The sequence below is a fragment of the Diceros bicornis genome, chromosome 3, assembly GCF_020826845.1.
Source record: "Diceros bicornis minor isolate mBicDic1 chromosome 3, mDicBic1.mat.cur, whole genome shotgun sequence".
NCBI classification, from domain to species: Eukaryota; Metazoa; Chordata; class Mammalia; order Perissodactyla; family Rhinocerotidae; genus Diceros; species Diceros bicornis.
Window position 1 is genome coordinate 46,541,614 of NC_080742.1, and position 13,362 is coordinate 46,554,975.

The window sequence follows — 13,362 nt, forward strand, 5'->3', positions numbered from 1 at the left end:
TGTCACAGATGAAAATGCTCTATTTATGTGTCATAGTAATCTATTCATTGGTTTATGGACCCAAAATTCTCCACGGGGACTCACAAATCCCTATAATGTTTCTAGGTGCCAGATTTTTCATTTGGAACTCTGATCTAGTTGACAGATGTATAAAATTCGCATGTAACCAAATGACTCTTCAGTCAGTACAAAGCTGATAATGCCAAAGACTGGTTATTCCAGCTAAGATTCACTGAACCTCTACCCAGACTATGCTTTTCAAATCTCATACTAGAGTTTAATGTTCTTTTATGCTAACGCCAATGCTTTGCTCCCCAATATCATATCTTTCAAATATCATGCCCCTTTCTAATATAAACACTAACTTACAGTGGGAGCTCTCTTTGTGGAAGTCAGAAGACATCTAATAACTGCGTTCAGTTCCTCAAAGGCGTGCGTGAAACCATGTTTTGGAGATTCCCACGTAAATCAGACTGGGAGAAAGTTTCTATTTAGAATAATAAATTATAAAATCTTAAAGTGTAAGAATTAGTTGGATGTTCAATCTTGAGTCCCCAGCTATGCCCTGCCACTAATAAAGAAGGAGATCTAGGAAGGTAAATTGATTGCCTAAGGTCTTGCAGACAGTAACTGGTAGAGCTAGAATTTGAATCTGGGTCTTCTGATTATTCCAATTTGAGTGCTCTTTCTGCTATTACTATCCCTTAGACAAAAATGTTCATTGTATGTTGGTAAGACAGTTCTGGTAAGCATGGAAATTATATTAATGCCAGCAGGAGTGATATTAAATATTAAGAAGTTATATTAGTCAGGGTTTTACAGAGAAACAGAACCAAGAAGAGACAGATATATAAAGAGATGTATTATAAGGAATTGGCTCACACAGTTACGGAGACTGAGAAGTCCCAGGATCTGCAGTCAGCAAGCTGGAGAACCAGGAGAGCTGATGGAATAGTTCCAGTCTATGTCCAAAGGCTGGACAACCCGGATAGCCAGTGGTGTAAGTTCTAGTTCAAGTCTGAGTCCGAAGGCAGGAGAAGACCCCAGTATCCCAGTTTGAAGATAATCAGGCAGAGAGAGCAAATTCTCTCTTACTCCACCTTTTGTTCTATTCAGGCCTTCAATGGATTGCGTGAGGCCCACCTACATGGGGGCTGGGGGTGGGGGGAGGCATCTGCTTTACTCAGTCCACCAGTTCAAATGCTAATCTCATCCACATATACCCTCACACACACACACCCAGAATAATGTTTAACCAAATATTTTGGCACCCATATATTTAAATTAACCATCAGAGAAGTAGACAAATTCCTCGGTTTTTGTTTTAGATTTCATAATAAAGATAATGACTTCTAAGTAACATAGTTATTTTATGGAAAAAACTCCACATATTTTGCATTCCTATCTTTTTGTCCTTTGCATGATTTCAGGGTATTTTTTTCCCCTTTTCTCTGTTCAACTGGAAAAATAAATGATGCTAATAAAAAGGTTCATTAGCTCTATTTTTTTCTGAAAATCTATTATTAGGCTTAATAAGTGATATTAGCTATTCTTTGTGACAAGAACAAATAAAAAGTTTCAATTTGTAGTGCATGCACTGTATATTAAACATGTATTAGGATGTGTATCAGAAAGTCTGGTCTTACTTAGAGTAGATCTTTCATATTTATAAATCTTTACAAATGTTATCTTCCAGTCACTTTCAAACCCCTGAATTTTTAAAAACCACTGTGGGGGGTAAAAAACTAAATTACTTCCAAAGGCCAGGTAAATAATGTAAATGAGGGAAGCATTCTGAGTAAGTTAATAGAGAGCAGTGGAAACTGTGGCAAACCGGAAAGCACACGCCCTGTCTGTAGGGGGTGGTCTATAATCAGCTCCAGTCCTGTGTTGCCAGGTGGGAATGTGAGTCCAGTATTGCAAATTCCTATGATTTTTTTTAAAGAAGAATTTGAAGTGCTGTGTTTTTATTTTTTAATTTAAAGTTTCAACTAATGTTCAGACCAAACTAAGCACATCTGTGTTAGTATCTGGCCAATGGGTCTTCAGTTTTTGATGTCCAGTCTGAGGCATATGATTCCCTCCTGTAAAATTCATGACAAATAGAGGGCAACAAAGCCCAGTTGAGAGCAGATGCTGGACAATCAGCCAGGCTCAGCCTTTAACTCCTTTACATAACTACATGATTCAAAGTTGTGGTTTAGGAAAATGACACATTCCTATTAGCTATGGACCTTAAGATCTCTAATGGAAACTTTGAAATTCTTGAAGCCAAGTATTCCCTGTAATTGGAATCTGGGTTAATCCTTGTTGATTTGGAGGACCCACTCTGGTCCTTTCTCTTATCATCTAGTGCCAGCATGGCTTCCCTCTGAAAAAACCGAAGAGATTAATCCTCTCATGGTAGAATTTCAGTTGCTACTTGGCCGTAAATGGTGGGTTTTGCACTGAGAGCAGCCACTGCCAACTTCACCAACACATATGGCTGGTTTGGTTATGATAAAACTGTGACATTGAAATAGTTTGTATTTTCTTTCATTAATAAACATTTTTTTAACCCAAATAGTCTATTTATTTACGATTTATTTTTTTGCAAGGATAAAACCAATATCTTAGGAAAGAATGGTTAAAAAATTGACTATTACAATATAATTTAGCATCATGAAAAAGAAGTTCCCCTTCTAGAGTGTTCTACTGTGTGTGTGTGTGTGTGTGTGTGTATACATATATTTTGATCTAGGGTTGTTATTATTACCAGTGGCTAGTTTGATGCAAAAGCCGTGGGAACAATTTATCATGAATGTTGAAAACTGCTCTCAGTTTAAATCCAACTTTGCTGGATTTATCACCTTATAAGAGCTGTTCTCAATTTTAACTGCAAGATCATCTGTGTAAAAGGTTATCTCCAATGTTGGCCACCAACTGTTCTTCCTGTCTTTGTACAGGCATGCTGCTCCTTCCATCAAAAGGTGGAGTCTTGTTTCCCCTTGAATCTGGACAGTCAATGTGATTTGCTATGACCAACAGAATGCAGCAGAAGAGTCTCTGAATCAGTTCTGGGACTAGCCCTTAAGAGACCCAGCAATTTCCACATCCGTGGTCTTGGAAACTAGCTGCCGTGTCAAGAAGCTCAGGCTAGCCTACCGAATGATGAGGGACCATGGTGGGGAGAGATGCCACGTGGAGGAGCATTGGGATGCCACATCGTGGTCAGCACCAAGGCCGCAAACTGCATGAGACCTCTATGGATAATTCAGCCCAGCGGAGCTCCCAGCTGAATGCAGCTATATAAGTGAAATCTGCTGACACCATGTGGAGCAAAAGTCCAGCCGATCCACAGAATTGTAAGAAAAAAATCAATCATTATTTTAAGCCACTATGTTTTGGGATGGCTGGCTATACAGCAATAAATAACTAAAACAACCTGCTTGTTATTAATGCTAATACTTGGGCATCATCCAAGAGTTTCTGACTCAGTAGGTTTGGATGAGGCCCAGGGATCTGCTTCTTTTGACAAGATCCTGGAGTAATTCAAAGACGGGGTAGTATTTTCGGAACCACTGCTCAGGACCATTACTCTGAAGCACACCTAGGGAGTGCTCAAGAAATTTATTGTCCAGTAATATTTTGAAGAAAACATTAGAATTTTTGTTTATATATTTCCTTGGTCTAAAAAATTATAAAGAAATTAAGCTTAACTATTAATATCCTGTATATTAGTTGGTCATGTGATTCATAGGGCATGCTATTCTTCAAATAGAGGAGAACAAGGAGGGGTTGCCACTGTCTTCTTTCATTTCTTTCAGAGCATTGCAGTTTACATGTGTCCCTCCTAAGCGGATTTATGAATTATAGTGTGCTATCCTGAATAATAGAATCTTCACAATGTTTAGTACTAAGATGGGGAGTGACCATGGACATCTCTAATGCCTTATAGAACTTCAGTGGTTATTTTGAGACAAAACATTTGGAGGAGTTGTCAAAATTAAAGACCAATAGTGCATTTTTCTTTTACAAAATACAAGGTTCCAAGTTTACTGACCTTTCTGTGATAAGCAGTAACTGTGAGTAGAACGTTACCTGGTAGAAAATTAACACACACACACACACACACACACACACACACCCACTCACTCACTTAGTCTGTACCAATAAAATAGAGGCAGTTTTCATAATTAGTGAGAAAATTCCTTTTTTTAAAAAAGAGTATTTTAAAAACAGATATTGGGAAATGTTTCCCCTGTTATATGGTATTGCAGAAAATGCTTATTTTGGCACACTTAAAAATTTGGAAACAGAAGTTAAAAATCCATTTAAAAATCTTCCAACTTGAGAGTATGTTTGACCACATTGGTGATTAGTTTGCAACACTGTTGGACATTAGAGAAGATGGAAATTTACCAGCTGAATCTCACCAAAAACCTTCATCAAATTTTTGGGTGGGATTGAAAAATGAGCATCATGATTTAGTAACTGCAGCCAAATGATGTACTTCTTCCATTTGGGATCTACATATGTTTATGAGAAATCTTTTTCACTTATAAAAACCATGTATCAAAAGAAAATGAACTTAGAAGCAGACTTTCAAATCCTGTCACAAGCTGTTAACCCAAAGTTTGTGAAAATATTGAAGCATATTATTATATTAATAATTTAATATTAGGTTTTTGATGAGAATAATATTTGTAAAAAATACTATTGACCAATAAAATATCTTAAAATACTGTATGCTTCATTATCTTATTCTATAAATTTTCCTATCTTTATGGTTTAGATGTACATAATATGATAGTACATGTATATAATTTAAAAGTAAATAAATGACTATTTGTGATTCATGCTTGAACATTTTTCATTGTTGGAGTATGCTATCCAAAAAGTTTGGCAACCAATGTTTCAGAATATCAAGGATATTCTATAGTATCTTCCATGCATGTTAAATTGTGTGGGAAATAATGTGTTTCTGATTGTCCATTGATGAAAAGTCTACAGAACAGGAACACAGTTTTAGACCTTTCATAGAAAAGAGAGTGGGGTCCTGGCTTCGATTTATCTTCTGGCAGATCCTTTACATTTGATACCTTTGGAGTCTATTCTAAAATAACATAGAGTGCATATATGGCACGTTATGAGAATTCCATTTAGCATACTGCAAAGGATAACTCATTTCTGAATAGGTCTAGAATTCTATAGTCTAGAATTGATTTTAGTCTCTATCTTGAAAATAGACCAAGGGACAATGAAAACCTGGCACAACTCTTTATTCTACTTTTTTTGTCTCTTTTTTCAGCCTGATGTGAGGGAAGCATGATCAGGGAGAAGCTAAACTTCACCTAGCAGAGTTTCCTGGTCATTTTAGCCTTTGGGAAGAGAACCCACTTGTTTCTCATTCTTCCTTTCTGAGAAAGCAGAGAGGGAGCATTTCAATGTAAGCAATTTCCACCCATGCAGTGTGTGATAAGTGCATCTTAATAGTGGCACATGCTTGTAGGTAAGAGTATACTTCAGTAAGTGGAATGAAATCTTACTGAATGTGCTGAAGCAATTTAGGCCTTTTATTCCACTTCACTACTAGAGAATTTCACTATAAGCAACTTTACAAAGAGGGATACTTTAGAAAAACATACTCTGTGGTAAGCACTTTAGATGGCTTATAGTGTCTCAAAATGCAAGCCTTCTTTCTTTTAATTTATTGTGAATTTTCCCTTGATATTATAGATGTTATAAAATTGGAAACCACGAATGTTAAACTAAGATAGGTGAAATATGTTATCGTCATAGTAGAAGGTGTAATGTAAATAAAAATACCCTTAGAAAATACTTTCCATTCACACTTTATGACTTTTGTGTTTTTCTGTAATATATTTAAATAGGTGTTATAGTTCACCCTATATATATTTTAAAATGTAGTCACCCACATTATTATCATTTCATCAACTAGAAGTGCTAAATTAGTATTAGTTATTTACTCCCTCCCCCTACCTTGGGCTTTTTTAGGCTAAGGAGGGTGATTATCCCAGGAGCGTGTTTATTATTTGTTTTGTGAAGGGGCTAATGGGTGAAGATATAAATTGGAGAAATTTCTTCAAATAAGAAAGGGACAGAGACACTAAAGGGGGGATCAGAGTTTGAGGAGAAAAAGAAAGATTCAGATGACAGGAAGAGGCAAGAGAGTCTGAGGGATTTCAAAGAGAAAAGGGATCAGAGTAGGAGGGAAAGAATTTTAGAGACTTGTATCATTTATTATGTAACTCCTCTCAGCCACCCCACAAAACCTTGAGTAAACTTCAATTGTTGGTCCATGCGTTTGGAGTGTTTATATTTGTTTATGATTCTGGATGGATGTGTGAGGCTGGCATTAAAGTGTTGATAGATATGAAAAGAGTGGAAACCTTTTAGAGTTTTGGTTAAAATAAGAAGTGGAGCGCTAAGAGGCAGAGTGCGGTCTGGTGGTTCACTTGGATAGGAAGGAATATTTTATCATGGACATCATTTAAAATTTTCTGTGCATAATGATAATAAAAAGCAGACTTGTTTTTATTCACTTTTATTATGTTTTAAAATTTGCTATGAATGTGCCCCCTGATTGCAGGCACCCAGGCAGACTGTTCCTCCCACCCTGCCACCTTGGTCTGTCATTAGAAATAAGCAAACAGCTCTAATTTAAAATAAGGCAAATGTTGTAGGAATTTTAATCAGAAGCTTGTCACTTTTTTCCCCAAGATGTTCAGTACCAACTTTCTAAGTCTTCCAGACATTGCAGGTACCTAAGTGGCCATTGCACTTCCAAGTCCCCTGTGACTTTGGTGCTAATGTGTAGCCGTTCTATTGTACTTAGAGATTGGAGACAGTTCTCAAAATGGGGAATATGGAGAATGACATTCCTGCACTCCTTCTGAGAGCTGAAATTCCTTTGTATGATTACTGATCATGTGTAAAGAGGTCAGAATACATTTTTTTAAAAATTTTTGTCCTTTATTTTTCATCTCCCTCCTCTTTTTCTTTCTCTCATTTTGTGTCTACCTGTACTTTTTTGCTTGCTCTCATTTCTGTACCTAAAATAGTGGGTAGTCAGAGACCAGTGAAGGTATGAAGGGACGTAGAGCACCCACTGGTAAATATTCTGGTTTCTTTCTTTTTCATTGCTAGTAAAACTCAAGTTTAATGAGTTTTGTCTTGTCGGGGCAATCAAAAGGAAGAGTCAGGAAAAAAGAGAATATAAGGGAAAATGAGTGAGCAGAGACACTACCATGGAAATAATGAGAGTAAGGCCCTAAAAGTTACTTTAGTCATTTGTTTCCAATCCACTGTCCTCTCATGAGATTAGAAATCTTACTTGCTTGCTTGTTTTGGTGTAAACTTAGATGTTTTCTTGTGGTAGATAACTGTGTTGAATTGCTAAGGTTGGGATTCTGCTGATATGTGTGTTGCTTCAGCTACAACATTGTAAAGAGGAGAAAAGAGCTAGTAACAGCAAACACAGATTCCTCTCATGGACTCTTAGGCCACTTGTGCCTTGCTTCCTTCTCTCTTTCCACTTTTTCGCTTACTGCTGAAGGGTCCTGGTCATTCGTAGTGCACCCTTGCTCTTCTGATAGGATCTCGCTGAACTCCATATATGAGTGGCCCCATGTGGGTGTGGTTGGTAGCCTGAAGCTGGTGCCTGGGCTGGCAAGACCTGGAACACCCACTTTCCTTCTGAAGGCCAAATTTGGGCTGCGCTATTTTTGACCATGTATAGACAACTGTGATCTATAGCTAAAGCAGGGGTCATGAAACTTTCTGTAAATGGCCAGATGGTAAATATTTTAGACTTTGCAGGCAATATAGTCTCTGTTCTAACTATTCAACTTCACCACTGAAGTGCAAAAGCAGCCATAGATAATATATAAACAAATGAGTGTGGCTGTATTCCCATAAAATTTATTTATGGATAGTGAAATTTGAATTTTATATAACTTTCACATGTCAAAATATTATTTTTCTTTTGATTTTTTTCAATCATTTACAAATGTAAAAACTATTCTTAGTTTGTAGGCTGTAGAAAAACAGGAGATTGGCTAGATTTGGCCTGTAGGCTGTAATTTGCTGGACGTGAACTAGAACATTATTCTTTGCTACGTTATTATGTACCACAAATTTAGTGGCTGAAAACAACAACTGTTTATTTATTTAGCTTGCCATTTGTTGGTTGGCAATTTGGGATGAGCTCAACTGGGTGGTTCTTGACTAGTTTTACTCAAGTATCTGCAGTCTGCTGTTGGATATCTAGTTGGCTCTGCTTCTAGGGGTTACTGGCTATTGGCTGGGACAATCGAGATGGCTGGGCCATGTGTCTTCACCATCCAGCAGGCTAGCCTGTGCTTGTTCATATGGTGCTTCCAAGAGCAGCCAAAACAGGCAAGCCCCGATGTGTGAGTACTTTTTAAGGTTCTGCTGATTCCATTTTGCTCTTGCTTCATTGGCTGAAACAAGTCACACGGCCAAGTCCAGCGTATGAGAGAGGACTAACTAAGGTATGGATACAGGCAAGTGTGAACAATTAGAGTCTATTACTGCCACAACCTACCAGAGAAGGCCTCTGCCCTGATGATTTATATCCCTCCCACATGCAAAATACATTCCCTCCCTCCTAAGATCCCCTAAATTCCATCCAGTCACATCATCAGGCTCAAAGTCCAGGATCTCTTGATATATAATCATGTCTGGAAGTGACTTTTTGGATGCAGCTCCTCTCGATCCAGTTGCACTGAAAAGATAAGTTACAAGATCCAGTGATAAGACAAGAACATGGTAGCTACAATAGAGAGAACCATTTGGAAAGGGGAGAATGGGGGACACATAGCAGTTACTGGTCCATAGAAATTCTGAAATCCAGCCAGGCATATGTTGCTAGATCCCCATACTCCAGAGTTAGGAAATTTTGCTTGATTAGGCTGAGACTCTGCTTCCTGGGAGTGTTTCTCCAATCTGTTGTTTGTTACAGCTCTCTGGGAGTGGTACCCTTGTCCATTGTTCTTCAAAGTTCTCGGCTCTGTCCTCTGAGATGTCATTCCCTGTTTATAAGAGGTGGCTTGTGTGTGCAGCTGAATATCTTCCTTATCTTTCTTTATTCCTGCAGAGAGTTGGGGGCCTAGAGGCCTCTTTTTGTTTTGAGCTGACATGGTCTCTTTCAATCCAAGATGGCAATGCTTTTATCAGGACAATTGACTTCAACATTTGGAGAGCTTCCTATGAATCTGATTCAGGTCCAGAAGCCACATCCACAATTCTTATTGAGACAAGCTTTTTTTTACTTGGGTGTGTCAGGCTGTTGGGGGAAACATCCTTAGGAATTTTGAAAGCCATTTTTGTCTAACCTAGAGTGTCTACTATGCATGTCCTTAAAATTTTTAGAGTTCTTAACAAAGAGACTTACAATTGCACTTTGATTTGATCTTTACCCTGAAGCCATTTATTACTTCAACAATTTTTAACTGACTGGGGAGACTGGAGATAAGGAACAGTTTACTCTCTTCCCAGCATGTTCTGGCCCCTCTATATTCCCCCTAAGTTCTGCTTACAAACAGAATTTTCTTGAGCTCATCTCTTTTTGCAGCACCTTATCATAGGCAGCTAAAAGAAGCCAATTGATAAATTTAACTTTCTGTGAGGCAATCTCCCTAGCCAAACCCAAAAGTTTATTAATTACTACAGGCAACCTTTTTTTTTTTTTTTTGTGAGGAAGATTAGCCCTGAGCTAACATCTATTGCCAATCCTCCTCTTTTTGCTGAGGAAGATTGGCCTTGTGCCAACATCCATGCCCATCTTCCTCTGCTTTATCAGTGGGACACTTGCCACAGCACAGCTTGATGAGCAGTGGATAGGTCCACACCCGGGACATGAACCTGTGAACCTTGGGCCGCTGATGCGGAGCACGCGAACTTCAACAATATGCCACCGGGCTGGCCCCTACAGGCAACATTTTTACTAATTATTCCACAACTACCTAACTCAGGTCACTATTTTTCTAGCCTGCTAAAGAAGTTTCTTTATCACTTTCATAGCCTCTGCTAACAGTGTGCTCAGCATTTTTCCAGTCTTCATCATTTCTTTGCACCTTTTCCAGCCTCCACCAGCCACATACCAAAGCCAATGCCACGTGTTTTTGGTTTTTGTTACAGAAGCACCCCACTTCTAGGTACCCATTTCTTTATCAGTTATCGTTGCTGCAAAACAAAGTATCCCAAAACTTAGTGGCTTAAAACAATCATTTGTGTCGCTCATGACATGTGACACATGTATTGGAAAAGCTGAGCTAGGCTCAACAGGACAGAACTTCGCTGGTCTTGGCTGGGCTCGCTCACGCATCTGCAGTCTTGGACAGAAAAGAATCTCAGCTTCAGGTGTTGGCCGGCTGCTGAGAGGGGCAACAAAGAGACTGGGCCACATGTCTCTCACTATCAAGCTGGCTGACCTGGGCTTGCTCACGCAGTGGTGATGGCAGGTGTTCCAAGATCAGCCAGAGAGGGCAGGCCCCAGCGTGCAAGTACATTTCAAGTTTCTGCTATGTCACATTTACTGTTATCACATTGGTTAACGCAAATCACAGGGCCAAGTCCAGACCACGAGTGAGTGTGGGAGGGAATTATCCAAGAGCTCACGTGGAGGGAGGTTATGCTTTCATAAGGATGTGAGCAAATTTGGGGCTATAACCACGGCAATCTGCTAGGCCAATCCTAAATAGAGTAGACTACACTTTGACACATCGAAAGCCTGCCAAGTTTCTGGAGGAGTTATACTAGCAAAAGAGCTGCCAGCTTGCTAGAAAGGTCACTAAGCTTGCTCAAATAGCAAGTTTTGAGTGACTGGTTTTGCAGCTAGCTGATACAAACATGGAAAATCCCAGTTATGGCTCTAAATTTGGTAAATGGAATTTGCTGAATATCAGGACTACATAGATTTCTGCAATGTGCTTTTGGAGCTTGAGCTATCAAAATGCAAGGGAATGGAAAGAAAAAGGCTTCTGACGGTAGGCAAACAGAGTGAAGAACAACAAAAATTAATAATATCTGACATTTACAGGGTGTTGATGATGTGCCAGACACTATACTAATACCTTTTTATGCATTATGTAATTATCACTTTTAAAAACAGAAAAATTACATTAAGAGAATTAACAGTAGCATTTATTTCTTTATTTTTTAGATCTAAGGAGCGTGGCCTGCTTAGTATAATGGGAAAGCTTTTACACTGTAGTGTTGCTAAGGATTAGGGGATCTCTTTTCAAACATCACTGGTTGGAGGTTGAAGTTTATAGAAAAGCGTAGGTTACTTTGGAGTCTACTGGTCATTTGTCCAGGTTCCTAATTGCATGAGTATTACTGTTTGGGGACGTTTCTATCTTTATAATGAATCCGACTCATACTGAAGTCCTTTTCCCTTTGCCTTTACCAAGTAAAACATCCTGGTGTAATAATTGGCTCTCGGGAAGAGAGAGCTTATTGTGATTCCCTCTGCATAGTTCTCATCTGTTCTTTATTGACCCCAAAACGCAAAGGAAGAACACAACAGATTTTCCTAGAAAGCAATATTTGCTGAAGATGATTAAGGCAATTTATGAGGAGTCACAGGAAAGTTAGCAAAGAAATGACAATAGTTAGACTTGAGGAGAGGAGTGAAGAAGTAGAATTATTAAAGGTGTTCTTCTTTAGGACCATAGGTCAAAGTGAAGAGTAAGGAGAGAAAAATGAAGCAGACCAGGAATATGTCAATAGCTTGCCTCTAAGTGGATAGAAAATAATAATGTGAAAACTCTTTGAAATACACACACAATTGAGATTGACAGACGGGTGGGGGTGAAAGCAGAATCTGTAGACATAAAATTGATAACCAAACTTTATTTTTATATTTAAATTCATTATTTTGGAAGCAGTACTTTCCTCCTTGAAAGAAAAAGGATCCTTTAAAAAGTTTAAGCTGAGTTACAAATGAGAAAAGAAAATTTGCAAAGTGTTTCAGATGTTCAAGTTTGTGACTCTCAAGTACAATCTATAACTGGCTAACTACGGCGAAAGTAAGAAGGGAACTTTGGCAGTTAAGAAGGTACCTTGATTTAGACTGGAAGTCGTATACGAGACTGAACAAATGGAAAATTCTTAAGCTCTTACAGAAAAGCAAGCACATTAAAATATTCAGTATTGACAATGTAGTTCAATGTTGAAGGAAGGGTAACAAGTCCACTCAATTGTAGAATGCTTAATTTTTTTTAACCTTGATTTTCTCCTTTTCTTCAAGAATATTGCTGCATTTGTCACTGTGATATGATTTGCAGAAACTCTTCTTAGTTGTACTTTTTAATTTTGTTTTTAAAATCAAAAGGCAGTTTTTTATTTCTAAAGCATCTAACAGGTGCTGATGGTCACCTGCCACGCTCGTACCAGGTTGTCCGTGTAGCCGGCAAACAGAGTCCGGCCCTCAGCAGACCAGGCCAGAGAGGTGCACTGGGGTGGCTCTGCCTTGCCACTGGTACTCATAACTTCTTGCTTCAGTTCATCTACAATGATCTTGCCCTCCAAGTCCCAGATCTTGATGCTGGGGCCTGTGGCAGCACAAGAGCCAGCAGCAGGTGGGATAAAGCACACGGCGTTGATGACGTCCCCACCATCTAGTGTATCCAGGTGCTTGCCTTCATTTAAAGCCCAAAGCATGGCCTGGCCATCCTCGCCTCCAGAAGCACAGAGGGATCCATCTGGAGTGAACAGCCATCCACAGCGTTCAGGTAGCCCATGTGGCCGATTAATTAAGTTTTACCTTTTGATTTTGAAAAATTTCAAACCTTCAGAAAAGTTATTAACAAGTTTACAGAATTTTAGAACACCTATGTACACTTCACCTAGATTTATCAATATTTTCTCACATTTGTTTTATCTCTGCATGAATATGTTTACGTTATCATCTATCTGTCTGTCCGTCTATCTACCGTGCTGAATTATTTGAGAATAAGTTGCAGACGTCATGGCTCTCCACCCTTAAATACTTACAGCACATATGTCTTTACAGTCTCATGTACTAATTTAATTTAGTACAGTTTAATTATCAATTTCATAGTTGTAATTTAATTTAATACAGTTTAATTATCAAATTCAGGAAATTTAACATTAATACAACACAAATTACCTAATATACAGTCCATATTCAGATTTTTCCAATTGTCCTAATAATGTCCTTTAGAGAAAAACAAACAAAACAAAAAATCTTTTTTTCCTATCCAGGGATCAATCCAGAATTACATATTGTACTTCGTTATTGTGTCTCTTTTGTCTCCTTTAATCTGGACCAACCCATCAATCTTTTGTTTTTTCATGACGTTTTGAAAAGAA

The 13,362-nt window shown here is 38.4% G+C and overlaps 1 long non-coding RNA gene and 1 pseudogene across 1 annotated transcript in view; both read right to left on the reverse strand.

Annotated features, from left to right (window-relative positions):
* The window catches only part of LOC131395106 (uncharacterized), a 30,460-nt gene extending 29,407 nt beyond the window's left edge, over positions 1-1,053 (reverse strand). Inside the window, exon 1 of the long non-coding RNA XR_009216270.1 lies at positions 885-1,053. This is a non-coding gene — a long non-coding RNA (uncharacterized LOC131395106). The remainder of the gene's footprint in view (positions 1-884) is intronic.
* Positions 1,054-12,384: 11,331 nt separating this feature from the next.
* Positions 12,385-12,779, reverse strand: LOC131399856 (small ribosomal subunit protein RACK1-like; annotated as a pseudogene).
* Positions 12,780-13,362: the final 583 nt, after the last annotated feature.